This window comes from Dermochelys coriacea, chromosome 11 (assembly GCF_009764565.3).
Source record: "Dermochelys coriacea isolate rDerCor1 chromosome 11, rDerCor1.pri.v4, whole genome shotgun sequence".
Lineage (NCBI taxonomy): Eukaryota > Metazoa > Chordata > Testudines > Dermochelyidae > Dermochelys > Dermochelys coriacea.
This window is the reverse complement of record NC_050078.2, coordinates 17,729,192-17,746,738: the sequence shown is the minus strand read 5'-3', so window position 1 is coordinate 17,746,738 and position 17,547 is coordinate 17,729,192. Positions and strand designations below refer to the sequence as shown.

At 40.4% G+C, this 17,547-nt stretch overlaps 1 protein-coding gene across 4 annotated transcripts in view; it reads left to right on the top strand.

Annotated features, from left to right (window-relative positions):
* The window catches only part of NCKAP5 (NCK associated protein 5), a 644,081-nt gene that overhangs the window by 278,776 nt on the left and 347,758 nt on the right, over positions 1-17,547 (top strand). The window lies entirely within an intron of this gene.

Sequence of the window (17,547 nt, the reverse complement as noted above, 5' to 3'; positions counted from 1 at the left end):
CAGAAATATGATATTGTAAAGATGACCAGTGAGAGTGAGAAACCAAAGCTTCCTATGCACCCTGTATGTGTGTGTAGACATAGATATGTGTGTGCGTGTGCATGGTAGAATGATTAGAATTTTTAATCTTTAAAATTAATCCTGGTGCCTTCCTTCTTGTGATCTGGCTGGTTTATCTAGGCTTTTCTGTGACTGCTGCGGAGCTTTCATTTCTACCCTTCATTATGTATGCTTCTGTTGATTCAGATAAACGAAGCTTTTCATGTAATTTTACTTCTGTGCCTGATCATTGAAATAGACCTGTCCTACTGACCCAGAATGATTCTTGAAAGCTCTCCGGAAACAATTTGTTAAAGAAATCAATTCGGTGCGGAGAATAGAAATATCTGTTTTCCCTTCTTCCATTCCTCCCCCCCCCTTCCCTTCTATAAAAGCTGGTCACTCTCTTACATCTTCCTAAGCAGAGGAGTACAGTACAGGTAAACTAAAAGGGAAGAATGCTCTGTATTTTCTGTGTGTGGCTGTGCGCTTAATATGAACAAAAACTGTTTTACCTAATGATCCAAATATTGTCTGGTTGGCTGAGATTGGAATCACTTTCAATGCTCTGGGTGAGAAACCTGGACTAATCAAATATTTAGTTTAATGTTTATGCTAATTTGTGCTGAGCAGTTCTTTTCTTCCTTGTAAAGTGTTTACAAATATTTTACATAAAGTCTATAAACATTATGTTTCCTTAGGGAAAAAATCATCTGAATCTTGATTATATGAATTATAAGAGGCTGTGCATTTTTGAGGGATGGCGGTAGGAAGTCTAATGAACGTAATATGCTTAGCATTTTGTCTTGAGCAGCAATATGATAAACAATATGATGTTTTCTTTTTATGCTGTATGCTTTTAATGTTTAATGCTTCATTAGAGTAAACATTTCAACCCTGTTGCTTCAGGGGAGCCAGGTTTTCTCTCTTTTTATATTTTGATTCATTAAGAAGCGCCCTAATAAGTGTTTGTTCATGTTGAAGTGAAGAGGTTTAAAAAACAAACAGACACAAAACTTGCATAAGTAATCACATCATATATTGATGGAAAGAAACTAATTCAGAAGGAAATGAAGTAGAGGTACACTTAGTTCATATTCAAATACACAAGGACAGGAGAATGTAAAATAAACTGAAAAATCAAGTGTGAAATTATGAATTGCTGTTCATCGTATTCCAAAAAACCTTTCAGTTGTATTAGACCCATCGTCCAATATGTGAGTTGCTCCTGAAGTGAAAGTTTTCCTGAAAACTTAAAGTACATAAAGTAAGAAATTGACCTTGCAGCTTGATTTAAGAATCATCCACTTGAATCAAACATAGTTTATAATAACTTTCTGAAGGAGGCCTCACAGTTGACACATTGTTGCTAACTTCATATTCTACTTTCAGCATGTATATTAGGTAATCCTTTTGTTCTCATAACTGTATGTAATACTTATGGCCTAATTGTTGAAATGGTTTAAAGCCTAGTCATTGTAGACTTGTGCTTTAAAAAAAAATGATATTCAAGATAAAACCATTGTTTATCATTGGAAAATTTGCTAAGTTTTTAACAAGCGAGGTAACATTTCATAGGCAAGTGATTTACATCTGAGGGATTGACTGTATACATTTCTGGATTGCAGATAAGCTATGTAAGTAAACAAAAGTGCAGTGATCTGTTATTCTGCATGACTGTGGAGATATCATGGGACCTTTTCACAAGTTAATATAACAAGGCATCGTGGGAACTGTTTGATCTGCAGGACTTTTGCTTGGCAGTAGTTTACTTAAGGTTATTACACTTTGTTTGGAGACTCGTGTTTGCTAGCCATTATTGCATTTTTCGTTCCAGGCTTCCCAGAGTTACAGGTTAGTAGGTCAATAAAATTTACTTTGAGATGTCAGAGCTGACAAGTTCTGTTTTTAAATGTAGCTGGGAATATACCATCTAATATTCAAAATTTGTAGGATTATTTTTGTAGAAATTTTAATACAGGTGATAATTATGTAACAATGAAATCAAAACATTTCTTCTGACTTGAGTATCTAGACTGCTGTCCTTATTTTCCTTGCTTAATTGAGGAAACAAATGACAGAAATTAAATAAATTTCCTACTATTAGCTTTTGGATCAAGGGCACAGAACTTCTAATCTAGTCATTGAGCTAGAATCTGATCTCAGTTCTATCAAGTTTCAGAGTAGCGGCCGTGTTAGTCTGTATTCGCAAAAAGAAAAGGAGTACTTGTGGCACCTTAGAGACTAACAAATTTATTTGAGCATAAGCTTTCGTGAGCTACCGCTCACTTCATTGGATTTACTATCAATGTAAATCTGGAGTAACTCTACTGGAGTTTTACTTCCTTTGCCTCCATTGAGGTTTCTCTGGATTGTCTGTGATGGAACTGAGGTCATCATCTGCCCCAGAGATACACTTTTCTTTTAAAAGGTAACTATTTTGCATGCACTACAGATTGTAAGTGCATGAAAGCCATCGTCCAGCATATCCAGCACTTTATGAAATGTCCCATGAACTTGGAAGCCTCAAGATTTTAAAGCAGTTCCAGAATTTGTTTGTGGGTTGTCAGATTTTCAGACGTGCCTTAGTAAAGTGGTGCACTTCGCTTGCTGTGGGATTGGCTCTGCAGCCCCTACTGAAATAGACTATTGTAGTACTCATTCACTTGACTAGACTCATGAGTTCAACGATCCTGATTCAGCAAAGCACTTCCAAGACTTCTTTGTACATCATAAAGAAGCAAAAAAGGGTATAAACTCCTCTTCTTCCTCTCTGTTTTAGGTCACCTTTTAAATTTGTGCACTCCCTGACTATTCCAACCAAATTAAATGCCTGCCAATTGTTTTCCCTACTTGTCTTTGTTCAGTCTTATAATAATTTTTCTTGTATTGTTTATAATATCCCTTTTGATGGACTCTCAGATCCTGCTGGCCTTTCTTGTTCTAATTGGACAGTACCTACATTTCTTCAATATGCAAACTTGAATCCCTAAAACCCTTTCAATGGCAGTGCATTCCAGGATTTTATTAAGTAATGTATATTGTTGTTCTAGGCTATTGAAACACACATGATAAAGAAATAAATTAAATAAATAAATAAATAAAATGAAATCACTATACATTTGCTAAGGTGAAACCCTACCAGCCATTATATATGCCACTTCTGTAGTGTACTTTTTTTTTTTTTTTTTGAAGATGAGCTATGTCCTTTAAGGCTTGAATAACAATTCTAGCTTTGCTGTCATCAGCAAATATAGTAAATGTAGGCACAGCTTTGCTCCAGGTCATAATCATCAAACCAATTGAAAAGCAGCATCCACTGATCTTTCCTACTATTTGTGTCTCTGTTTCAGCTGCTGCCATATACAATGACCTTTTGCTTATGCCCAGTTGAAATGCCTACGTACGTTAGCCAGGCTCAGAATTAAAAGCCAAATTGTGCTTTGTTAAACAAGTGTGGGCCACACTGACTTCAATAGGGTTCCATGCATGTATGTTTTCTTTTCCGCTTGGTACATCTTGCTTCACTGAAGGCATCCTGGAATGTAACATTGCAAATACCAGAAGTCTCATTACAATTCAGGATGTTTTTATCCTCTCTCTCTCCCTATTTTGTGAATCTAGCCCTTCGTTTCCTTTGCTTTTATGTTTAAGAAGTGCCTGGAAACGACTATTAAAGTATTGTATAGAATGTAGAGTTGCCAATTTTGATTGGGACATATTCCTGGAGGTTTCATCATGTGACATAATCTTTAATTAAAGATTCATATTCTGGAGACTCCAGGACAATCCTGGAGGGTTGGCAACTCCGAGGGCAGGTCTACGCTACAGCGGGCATCAACTTTCTGAGATTGATCCACCGGCTGTCGATTTAGCGGGTCCGGTAAAGACCTGCCAAATAGAAAACAGATTGCTCTCCAGTTAACCCCTGTACTCCACCACTGATGAGAAGAGTAAGGTAAGTTGACGGGAGATTTTCTCCCGTCGAAACCCCGTGGTGTAGACCCCGTGGTAACTCGACCTAAGGTATGTTGACTCCAGCTACGTTATTCATGTAGCTGGAGTTGCATAGCGTAGGTAGACTTACTGTGGTGGTGTAGACATAGCCTAAGAGAAGGTGGAACAGCTTCAACAGGAAAGACTGAGAAAGCCCAATCTGGTGGCAAGGGTGCTGTCCTGCACTCTGGGAGATCCAAGTACTACTCCTGAGGGCATACTGCACCAAAAAATTAAAAATTCTGTACACAATATTTTAAAATTCTGAAAATTTTATTTGTCAAATAAATGTGGCGGCTCAGGCATGGCAATGGGGTGCAGTGGCCACTGGCTTAACAGAGGTGGGAGATCATGGACATGGACTCAGTGGTGAGGCTGCACCCAACCCTGACACAGCGCAAGGACAAGACCTGCCCCAGAAACACCCCAGGGCCCTACCTCTCCATGCCAGGTGCATCAGGTGTGGGCAGGCAGGCTCAGCAAGGCATGTGCGTGGGATTTGTGGGGTGGGGGTGGGAAATCCAGGTTGGGTTGAGAGAGTTCTGTGTGGGCAGCTCAGTGGGGGATCTGGGGGGGTTCTGGGTGCAATGGTAATGGAACTCTGCACAGGGGTTCAGGTGAAGGTGGTTGGGGCTCAGCGGACGGGTGTGGGAGGATAGAGCTCGGCAGAGAGGTCTGGGGGAGTGGGGCTCAGTGGGGTGGGGATCCAAGTGTGCATGGCTAGTTGGGGTAGTCCAGGTGCAGGGGGAATAGGGATCATTTGGGGGGGGTTCTGAGTGTGTGTGTGTGTGGGGGGGTGAGGCTCAGCAGGAGGGTCTGGGTATGAGGGGGTCTGGATGCATGGGAGTTGGACAGATGGGGGAGCAGCTCCCTCTACAGGGATCCCTCCCCCTGTAGCTGAGGAGCAGTGGGTGCAGGAAGCAGGTGGCGGGCAAGAGTGTTTTCAGATATTCCTACAGCTGGGAGAGAAATCTGAGGGGATGGGCCTGTCATGGTCCCAGATGCCATGCAGGGAAAGGGGAATTCCCATCCTTCCCAGCCCAGCTGGACTAGCAGCTGAGCCCGGTACAGGGTAGAAGCCACTAGCTGGGTCTTCCTCAGTCCCACCTTCTGCCCCACAGTGATTTACCTCTCTGCCAGCTGCCCTGGGCACCTGAAACATACTGCTGGGGAGGATCGCATGACCGCTCTTGTGGCTTCTCTTTGCTTCCCTGTCAGAAATTTATTTTTCTGCGGGGAAGCAAAGAAATCTGTGGGGGAAATAAATTCTGCACATGTGCAGTGGCGCAGAATTCTCCCAGATGTAAAGTACAAATCCCTTCTTCACATCAAGCAGAGGAGAGAATTAAAGTGGCTGGGTGCCCTAACCACTAAGCTAAAAGCTTATAAAATGGGCATCACGACCTCCTCCTCCTCCTCTCTCTCTCTCCCTATTTTGTGAATCTAGCCCTTCGTTTCCTTTGCTTTTATGTTTAAGAAGTGCCTGGAAATGAATTGAAATGAAACAGTTCATTCAACCATTCAAAGAACTTTTTGTTAACTTTTTCAATTTACTGAAATTTTTCTGAATTTTCAGATTCAGATTGAACCAATTTCCCCCCCCCCCGAACTGCCAGCAAACTGAAGGAAAAAAAAACTTTATTAGCCCAATTCTAGTGTCATGTGTAAGTATATAATAATACATACAACTTCCTACATGTAGGGCTGACCCAAAGCCCTGAGGAGTAAGTGACTCTTTCCCGTTGACATTTTATCAAAGCCACACCTATCAGCTGAGCCATAGTCAAAACACACTGTGCCTGACTTTTATGTCACACCAGTAGAACTCCACTGCAGCAATTCCTGATTTCTATTGAACGTAAGATCAGAATCATGCCCATTGATGATAATGGGATTTTTCATGCCAGCATACTCACAGATGAATGTATATAAAAAGATTGTATACTTAAAAAATATAAATAGCATGTGTACATGGGAATGTTAGGATTGCCTCTGATCTTGGTTGCTTAAATGCAGCATATGTAGCTTATGAAGCAGAGCTCTTAGTTTTATTTCATAGTGTACGCTTGACTAGCCAGTTCTCTTTCATGTGATATTGGCTTTGCAAGTGTTGCCATGGATAGTCTTTTGTAGATGGTTAAAGAGTGAGATGTAACAATTTAATACTCAGTGGTTATTGATGAGTAAAGTAGTAGCTGCCAAAAGAAAACTGAATTTTTATCATGCTCACATATCACACACTACTATATTTATGTCAAGCTTTACACTTGTCAAAACAAACAGATTCTCACTTTTATTGGTATTTTCCTGTAAAACTTCTGAAATTACTATATATTGTGTACTTCCTAATATATAATAAGGAAAAACAAGCTCTTCTTGACTTATTGCATACAATGGGTGGCCAGAACATTTTTTCCAAGGATTATTTATGTGAGTGAAGTCATATATGTTAAACAAATGGTCAAACTCTTCATCATTTTCGTGTTCAGAATTTTTTAAATTTACTATCTATCATACTGCAATCCATCACTTCATGTGCAGAAAGCTCATATGCTACAATCAATAGCAAGAATGAGATCCCATATGGACTTCATGGAGTATTGTGCTCTTCTCCCTTTGTGGGGTAAAAAATCTGTGTGGGGTAATTTTCAGTTTTTCTCTTTTTGGTTGATGGCTTGTTAGACATTTTTATTTTTATTTTTTGTGGGTGGGAATGTTATTTGGGTAGATGGATGTCATTGTTGTGATTGTTGTTATTACTATGGTGGAAAGACTTTTTCTAAGAGAGAGGATTCACAATGTTACCTAAAGGTGCTCAGAAATTGGGTTTGCTCGATCTCTTCTGGAAGGTCATTCCATAACCACATCCCCTTGACGAAGAACGCTTTGACTCCAGCTCTCATGGTCCTGCATTTGGGCTTTGTGATCTGCATTGTCCCAGAAGCAATGTGGATGTTGCCTTCCAATTCAATGGATGCACTATACCAGGGATCAGCAACTTCTGGCAGATGGCCCGCCAGCGAAATCTGCTGGTGGGCTGGGACGGTTTGTTTACCTGCAGCATCCGCAGGTTTGGCCAATCGTAGCTCCCACTATCGTAGCCGCGGTTCACCGTGACAGGCCAATGGGGGCAGTAGGAAGTAATGGCCAGCACATCCCTCAGCCTGCACCGCTGGTGTCAAGGGGGCACCTGTACTGCAACCCTAATCCTGGCCTGGTGAGGAGTGGGTGGCCACTCCCAGAATAGAAAAGGAGTACTTGTGGCACCTTAGAGACTAACAAATTTATTTGAGCATAAGCTACAGCTCACTTCATCGGATGCATCAGATCGTAAATGCATCCGATGAAGTGAGCTGTAGCTCACGAAAGCTTATGCTCAAATAAATTTGTTAGTCTCTAAGGTGCCATAAGTACTCCTTTTCTTTTTGCGTATACAGACTTAACACGGCTGCTACCCAGATTCCCAGAATACTGGACATTCTGGTACTTCCGGGAACAGCATGAACGTACCTCTGCCAGCATGACCTCATGTGCACCATGTGTGCGAGGTCATGCCGCATGGAGGATACCTTTTTGAAAAGTGTGCTGCACCACCCCCAATAGCATGACTTGCATGACAGTGGATGCCATTTTGAAGAACGTCCCACTCACACTGGTGTGACTTTCAAATTATACTGTGAAATATATTAACTGGGAAGAGATATGAGCTTTTGATATATAAGCTATATAATGAAACTGATATGTCTGTTTTAATGTCTTTAAAAGACTTGCCACATCCACAGTTATTCCAGGATAGATATAAATGTACATCACCCTGGAGTCAGATCCTACTGTCCTGCTCATGTAAATAGTAACAGGGCTGTTCATCCAAGCAAGGTGAGCTGGATTTGGCCCACTAGTTTTGATCATTAACATGTTTTAGAGGTCAGTGTGACTAGGAAACCTGTGAAACATTTCTGATTTTAAAAAGCAAATTATTTGTTAAGATCTTAAATCATTCATCAGTTTTAATATGTGCTGCAACTAAGTACATGTTTCTGAGAAATTGCATCAAATATTTTGACAGAGAAAGTTACTTGAATCAAGGTGCTAATTTATAAATAAATAAAGAAATTTATTCAGTATTAGAACCATTAGTAAATTTAGCTCGAAACTCTCCCTTTTGTATTGAGAAGGAGGCTTCCCAGGGACGTTTTAGTTGGGGGAAATGATGTATTATGGGAAGTCCACCTGGAAGTTCATTGAAGGTCACGGATAAGATTGTAAAAAGGCAGGCTGGTGTGGCTGGACACTGTGTTGTAGTAGCCAGGCAAGGTACTAACAAACTTCAACAGGACTTTATTTTTTAAAGTGGAAACCTCTTTTTCAAAGCTGCTGCTGCACGCTCAGTAGCTTTCCCTCAGCCTCTTCAACTCCTCCCCCCCCTTCCTGTTTCCTGTCCTTTCAGACTCCCAACAGCCAGTGCTCCCAATTCTAATAGTTACAGGCAACATGTAAACACCACACACTGCTACAGGACTTTATTGTGGTCTCAATAGCTGCTATGTGACAGCAGCTGGGAATCAATACAGAGGCACTCCAATCAACAAGTTTCCTAGCAGCTGTCTTTATTCACAGGAAGGGGATGGGTTTAACTTCCAGACCTGGAATATACAAAAGTAGTAATTTGCTCATTTGCTTCTGAGGCAAAAGAAAAAATATGGCAGGCTAAGGGCCTGATCTAACACTCATTTAAGTTAATGGCAGAATTCCTATAGACTTAGGACACACCGTTTAAACTGTTTAAAATTAGTCCAGATTCTCAAGTGTGTGCAAATCAGCATAACTGCATTGATCAAAATGGAGCTACACCAATTTATGGCAGCTGAGAAACTAGCCCATATGCTTTTACTACAGTTTATCTTGAAGTAACAGAAGGATATGATGTGCAGTTTTCTATGAAACCAGCATGTTAGGGTAAAGGACGCACGCTGTGATCCCAGTCCCTGGGCTAGAGTCAGCTTTAGCAGTCCATACACACCAAATGTACGTATAGGGTTGCCAATTTTGGTTGGATGTATTCCTGGAGATGTAATCACATGATATGATCTTTAAATCCTGGAGACACACAGAGTTACCAACCCTCCAGGATTGGCCTGGAAAGTGTTTTGTTTTGAGCACACAGCTTACTTGTCAATTTTGGTCTGCCAAACAGACAAATGTTTTTTGGACATAAATCCTCAACTGTGCTTGGGTACATGAATCCTCAACTGTGCTTGGGTACCTTAACAGAAATATAATTAATCAGTTATTTACAGTTATTGATATGCAGCCTCATTGGCACACAGAATTAACATACCTATAAATCTTTATCAACTCTCAGCCTTCATGCTGTGTTTTTAGTCCTCTTAAAAAGTGCTAATGATTGAGAGTCCAATCCTGTAAAGTGCTGAATGCCACTGAACTCACTGGGGGTTGATTGCACACAACACCTACCATAGGTCATTTAGCAGCTGGTAGGACTGGGACCTTGATCATGCAAGTCTGTCTTAGATGAGTAGTCCCAGTGAAGCCACTTAGGATGGCTTAGGCCTTGCAATGTTCAGTATCACAGAGCATAGAAAGTCACAGGAATAGGTCTGCAGTCAAAGCTGAGTTAGGTGCCTCGGCTCCCTATACGATGAATGCGGGCAGAGAGAGGTGCCTAAGAACATGATCTACAAAAGCCAGGATGTTTGCAGGGAGCCACGTAAACTAGCCAATGGAAGATGCTAAGGAGAAGGATATGTGTTAAGCCGCCCCTCTCCCAGAGATAGGTGCCTAAGTCTGGGGGAATTAGTTATAAAGTTAGAGCACTCACCTGGGATGTGAGAGACCCAGGTTCAATTCCTGCATCTCTGACAGAGGTGGGGAGAGGATTTGAACAGGTTTCTCCGTCCTTTGATCACTAAGCTATGGAATATTCTGATATGGGGCTCCCTCAGTCTCTCCTGTTGAAGCTGCTCCTCTTGAGATAAGTGGCTTATTATAATAAATTATAATTATAATAAATCCAGGGAGGATGGAGCTAGGCTGTTCTCAGTGGTGGCAGATGACAGAACAAGAAGCAATGGTCTTGTTGCAGTGGGGGAGGTCTAGGTTGGATATTAGGTAACACTATTTCAGTAGGAGGGTCGTGAAGCACTGGAATGGGTTACCTAAGGTGGTGGTGGAATCTCCATCCTTAGAGGTTTTTAAGGCCCGGCTTGACAAAGCCCTGGCTGGGATGATTTGTTTGGGGTTGGTCCTGCTTTGAGCAGGGGATTGGATTAGATGACCTCCTGAGGTCCCTTCCAACCCTAATATTCTATGATTCTATGGCTGAATGCCTATCTTTCTCTAGGTTTCAGAGTAGCAGCCGTGTTAGTCTGTATTCGCAAAAAGAAAAGGAGTACTTGTGGCACCTTAGAGACTAACAAATTTATTAGAGCATAAGCTTTCGTGAGCTACAGCATCCGATGAAGTGAGCTGTAGCTCACGAAAGCTTATGCTCTAATAAATTTGTTAGTCTCTAAGGTGCCACAAGTACTCTTTATCTTTCTCTAGTTTGTGATTTGTTTTGGGGCTTAAGCAGGATATAGGTATTGGGACACATAGAGGGAGGTAGCATTACATGTGCTTAGGCAGAAACTTAGGCATCTATAGAATTTTGTGGGTGTTTTGTGGATTGCAGTGGAGGCAAAGCAAGGTTTGCAGGATTGGGCCAAAACATTAAAAATACAAAAAACAAAAAACACGTAGCAAGTGTTGCACAGAGTGTCTGAGATGGAAAATAGTATTTGAATACCACAATGTCGGAAGACAGTACAGTTTAGTGAAATTCAAAGGAGGAAACATATGTATACTTGAAGCATTCCACTCCTACCTACTTCCAGGTTGCTAGGCTTCTTAATGAATGAAATCTTTCATTACTTTCAAAATACCATTCTACAAGGAAAACATCTTTCTTCAAAAGTTTAAGTGGATCATTAATTGTTTACAATTACTGTCCTACAATAACTGTTTTGTGTGGCAAATTGGGGTTCACAGATACATTTGCCTCAATAGATCTCTGGTACAGATTATCTGTGTTTTATTTTATGTCTAATTTTCCAAAGGTAGGCCATCATCATTTGGAAAAGCTATGGTTCTGTCAGACTAGTAATTGATATTACAGCATTTTTGCAGCAGGTTGGGTTCTGATGGGATTATAGCAGAAAAACTGTTCTTACAGGATCAGTGGAAGTATATTCATTTATAAAACAAATGTGACAAGTAGAGAATTAAGTGAGATTGGATTTTTTGTTTTCATTGGTTGAAAGTATCAGCACTCAGGATAAGATGAAAACATTTAGATTATTTAGTAATTAGTAAAATACACTTTCAGTTAAGAATCTATATACTGATTATTTTTTAGATTGTATCTTATGGTTTTATAATCTCTCATGTACTCCCTGATATCAGGTCATTTATAATAAATAGAAACATGAAAGCATCTTCATGTATGTTTTATGTTGTTTAAATATGTAAGATATCTATTATGGCAGATTATAATTCTAATTAAATCTTTGAAGATTTAATTTCAACTAATGTTTAGCAAGTTTGGAACAGTTGAAAATTAAGGCTGCTGCCACTGACTCTGAGTGTAAGTAGCATTTTTATTTTATATGTTGTGCTGGGATGAAGGCCAGTTGGCCTCTAAAGATTGTTTCCATAGCTACTGTCCTGCTCAGACAGAAAATGCTGCCACAGCATTTTTCCTTTGTACCTTTACAATTTTTATGCTAGCTGTCAAGACAATTAATTTTCATCAGATTTATTAGTTATTAGGTTGTTGAAAGCAGGCAGCATGGGTGGGCACAAAACTGTGAGAAATGCTTTAAACTGATTTTTTTAAAAATTAAATATAAAATAGAAAATTTCTCTTTCCTCAAAACACATCAATGTATTTCAAATTTATTAATCTTTTCCCTGCAGCCATCTGTACTGAACCAGAATACAATCTGTGCTAAAAAGATAAGTTTCTAAAATTTGAGGTTTCCTCTAACTTTTTCCCAAAGAATAAGCAAATCTGACAATGGATTTCAGTGTTGGTACATGTTGAATACTATAGCTTAGGTTTTAAGGTGTGTTTTTTTTTAAACTTGCTTTCACTAGTTCAAAACTTTCCAAAAACTTCTTTTCGTGCTTCTCAAAGCATGGGACTTGAAACTTGTATCTAGGAGTAAATAAAAAAATGACAATACTGCAGTATATTGTTCACTTAAAAAAAGTTTTCAGTACAGCATGCAGTACGCAACTCTTCATTAGGGGGAAATGAACAGGTGTTCCATAAACTACTGAGGCAGCAGTAATGTGGAGGTCTTCACACTATTGTGAATTTCCCTTGAATACTGTACATTTACCCTTGAATACTGTACATAGAGATGCAGTTTGCCCCATAACTGTGACAGAGTTTCCTTTCCTTTCCTTCACCTTCTAGTGAAAATTCTAGTTGCAAATGTTCAGCCGGTTGCAGCTGGCTATCTAGGTTTAGGAGCAAGCAAAGGATTTATGATGTTACTATTGCTAATGGTGAAATGGACAGAGGCCATTAGCAACCAACAGATACTAGTAGTAATCAAGATTTAGCTGGAGGAATCTAATAGCTCAAGGGCATGTGCTCAGATTGCCCTACTCACCCACTCTGCAGTAGTGGGCCCAAAGTCTTAGGCCAAATGTTGGTGATTGATAATGTTAAGTGATTTCTGAAGTCATTGATCTCCAATGATATAATTTAATTTTGTGAAACTTTCCCTTTTAAGATTTTGGGCTAGATCTTTGGCTGGTGTAAATTGATTGATTAAATTGATTTAAAATGGAGCTATGTTGACTTATACCAGCTGAAGATCTGGCCTTCTATTTAAAATGATAGATGGCTTTGACACTGTTTTTGAGCATTTCTTTTTTCCCATCTTACTGTTTGTTCTTCCTGCATGACATGCCCTGGGACACTTGCATAAAATTGCAGTTCTTAGAGATGTATAAAGTAGAAATCACTGCTTATAAACAACTATCGGAGGAGAGGAAGGTGATCAGGAACAGTCAAGATGGATTCAGCAATGGCAAGTCATGCCTGACCAACCTGATTGCCTTCTGTGATGAGATAACTGGCTCTATGGATATGGGGAAAGTGGTGGGCGTGATATATCTTGACTTTAGCAAAGCTTTTGATATGGTCTCCCACAGTATTCTTGCCAGCAAGTTAAAGAAGTATGGATTGGATGAAAACTGTAAAGTAGATAGAAAGCTGGCTAGATCGTTGGGCTTAATGGTTAGTGATCAGCGGCTCAATGTCTAGTTGGCACCTGGTATCAAGCCGAGTGCCCCAGGAGCCTGGTCCTGGGGCCAGTTTTGTTCAACATCTTCATTAATGATCTGGATGCTGGGATGGATTGCACCCTCAGCAAGTTTGCGGATGACACTAAGCTGTGGGCAGCTGTAGATATGTTGGAGGGTAGGGATAGGGTCCAAAGAAATCTGATGAGGTTCAACAAGGACAGAGTCCTGAACTTAGAACGGAAGAATCCTGTGCACTGCTACAGACTGGGGACCGACTGGCTAAGAGGCAGTTCTGCAGAAAAGGACCTGGGGATTACATTGGACGAGAAGCTGGATCTGAGTCAACAGTTTGCCCTTGTTACCAAGAAGGCTAACAGCATATTGGGCTGCATTAGTAGGAGCATTGTCAAGGGAAGCGATTATTCCTCTCTATTCAGCACTGGTGAGGCCATATCTGGAGTATTGTGTCCAGCTTTGGGCACCCTTCTACAGAAAGGAAGTGGGCAAATTGGAGAGAGTTCAGCAGAGGGCAACGAAAATGATTAGGGGACTGGGAAACATGACTTATGAGGAGAGGCTGAGGGAACTGGGCTTGTTTAGTCTGCAGAAGAGAAGAGTGAGGGGGGATTTGATAGCAGTCTTCAATTACCTGAAGGGCGGTTCCAAAGAGGATGGAGCTAGGCTGTTTTCAGTGGTGGCACATGACAGAAAAAGGAGCAATGGTCTCAAGTTGCCGTGGGGGAGGTCTAGGTTGGATATTAGGAAACACTATTTCAGTAGGAGAGTAGTGAAGCATTGGAATGGGTTACCTAGGGAGGTGGTGGAATCTCCATCCTTAGAGGTTTGGCTGGGATGATTTAGATGGTGCTGGTCCTGCTTTGCAGGAGTTTGGACTACATAATCTCCTGAGGTCGCTTCCAACCCTAATTTTCTATGATAAAGGATGAAAAATGCTATATTTCCAGGATGATATTTTGGGAGAAGGGAAAAGAGCAAAACAGTCTGAAAATGGTCAAAATGGAACTGTAATTTTAAGAACATAATGGAAGCTTTTCCTTTTTAATGGTCTTGCATCCAAAAATGGATTACAACACAAAATATATTAACTAGAAATACAGCTAAAAGTTGTTTGAAATGAAATAATTTTAAAAGTTAATGTATAGTACACAGTAAAGAGAACTAGTTTATAAAGCTCTAAGTTAACAATATGCTTGTTAGCCAATAGTGCAGAAAAAGAATTTTTGCATTCTGGTCATGCATTCATCTACCATATTCATGAAGGGCATATTTTGTACTCCTGAGTGGATAAAAACATCTCATTTCACATGAAATTAGATAATAATAGCTTTCATTCTGAACTGTGAAAACTTGTTTTATAGTATTTGCTGTAATGAAAAGGGCAAATACGATCTGAAAGTATTTTTTTTTATTTTACAATCAAATTTTAGTCTTTAATAGAAGTCTTTTAGGTTTGTTGGTTATTGCAAGGTGATCTGTCTTACTCTGTTGGCAAAGGGGATTTAGAAAAATGTGTCAACATTCATATATTTCAGTGTATCAAAATATAGATTGTTTTTGCAACATAATGAAAGCTATTGAGCACAGATCAACACCCCCTTCCTCCCCTCTTCCATGGGGGGGAAAAAAAAGAAAGAAAGAAAAAGAAATCTGCCATCAGGCTTTTCAAAAGGGAAACCAGATATGAACATCCCTTAGGTATTTTTCTTTCTCAGTTTGGAAAAGTTCCAAGTTACTATATAATGACTTCATGACATTTAAAGCCAGAATTAATACATGTTACTAAATTAATACCAAAGTACTGAATAGTTTCTTTTGCATTCCTTTAAAACAGTATGTCACCTACTGATGCAGCTTTTGTTGGTAATGGACTATGGATGTACAGTAAATTACACTTATGTCCAGTTTCCTTCTAGGAAATTGTTATTTATTGGTGGTGTTTGGCTTAAAGATAGTTTGGTTGGTAATTTATTTAAGTTGGTGATTATTAAAGGCCTTATTGAGATCCTTTGAGTCTAGGCAATGGTTCTCAAACTGTGGGTTGGGACCCCAAAGTGGACCGCGACCTCATTTTAATGGGGTCGCCAGGGTTGGTGTTAGACTTGCTGGGGCCCGGGGCCAAAGCCGAAGCCTTCAGCCCTGGGTAGCTGGCCTCAGGTTACAGGCCCTGCCACTTGGGACTGAAGCCCTTGGGCTTCAGCTTTGGCCCCCCAGCCTGGGGCAGTGGGGCTTGGGCTTTGGCCCCCCAACCCAGGATAGTAGGGGTCAGGTGAGCTCAGGCTTTCGTCTCCCCTCCTCGGGTCATGTAGTAATTTCTGTTGTCAGAAGGGGATCGTGGAGCAATGAAGTTTGAGAACCCGTGCAAGAGTAAACATGAGTATTTTGGATTAAGCAGTAAATCTCCTAAATGGCTTGAAGTGTGTATTTTCTGGCTCCAATTTTGACCTCAGTGAATTTAAAGGCATGGCTGTGTAACAGATCTGGTTCAGTGCCCCCTGCTCAAAGCTTAGCAGATTGCTGTGAGGGGACCCAGCTGCTGGATCCTGTTTTAAGTCTCCATATCCTGAACAGAGTCAGTCTCAGCCTGAACAGAGCCCAGACATTGTCCCTGTCTTGAAGTCCGTAGGCACACTGTTGGGTTACAGATCTTCTAGAACCTTGTCCGGAGAGCTTAGACCATGTGGTCTGTCAGCTTATCCTCTGGAAGCCCACTCTGGACATATGTCCATTTAAAAGCAATCCTTTCCCTCTCCTCTGTCTTAGGTCTGTAGAGACACAGTGGTCTTGAGCTTGATGGTTCTAGTAATCATCTAATTTGTCAAAACATATAATCAGCCAGAGGCCACTGGCTTTGACTTCAGCTGGTCTGCCTTTATAGCTAGAGTGATGGGAGAAACAATTGTCATTAAAATGTAATTGATTTTAATGCTTTAAGGCTGTATGAATATGAATTTGCCAGCTAGGTGACAGAGGGACACTTCAGAGTGAGCCCCAGCAGTCAGTATTTCAGTTTTTTCCCCTCAAATCCCTTATGTAGTTTAGAACACGATATTTTGTTTGAGGCATCATGTAGCATGGTCTCAAACCCATGGAAGAAAATTCTAACTGCTGATGAATTTTCCTAAAGCTCAGTTAAAATGTCTCCTTTCAGAACCCTGACCCTGTGTTCACTGCCTTTTAAACTTGGCTTCTTATATGATACAATATGTACGCTATTTATAGTGATTTATAGAAAGTATAGAATTAGCCTCTTTCAGTTACTCCCATTGAAGTAATAAATGCAGGATCAGACCCTTTTTGTTTAATAATAAATACTATAGGCATACAGGGCTTGATCATGCCCTCATTCATGTCATTGAAAAAACTCCTATTGTGAATGGTGCAGAACTCAGCCCATAGAAAATTACTTTTATTTTGTGATTTAGGGGTTACACAGCTCTCCACCTTGAAAACTGCAGTCTCTAGGAGTTCCTCTCTGTTAAGCAAGCTTTTCTTTCTGTGAGCACCACCCTGCAACTGAGCCCTGTTGTCATTTAATCAGGCCTAGTGCTCATTATTCAATTAATGCCTAGATGTACTTAAATCAGCTTGTCACTGGTAGCCTGGGCCCAAACACCCCTTAATGTGGCCGACTATCTCACGATAGCAGTGTTCTGTCTTTCCCATTGATTATTTCTTCAATATGTATTTGAAAAAGAGTTCTATTTGTCTTAACCTGTTATGAATCCATCTACTTAGTTCTAAATCCTGTTTTCTCACTTGTGTGTGCACTCTCTCAGCGCTCAGAATTTCCATTGTATCATCTTAATACCACATAATTAAGCCTTGATATATGTAGGTAAATCCCACTGAAGTCAATGGAGTTACGCGATTACTATTTTACAGTGCTCAAAAGTGTGCTCAGTACAGATAGATTACACTTGATCTCTGCCACAGGTTATTTTTTAATTTCACACATGACACAACAAAGAGGCAAAAAAAGAAAAGCCTCAGCTGAACAAGTTTAGGATTAAGAAAAACAGGGGTCATGGCAATAAGATAGGGTTGCCAGGAATCCGGTTTTCAACTAGAATGCCTGGTTGAAAAGGGACCCCAGCAGCTCTGGTCAGCACTGCTGACCAAGCAGTTAAAAGTCTGCGTGGCTCCTGAGAAGTGGCCGGCATGTTCCTCCGGCTC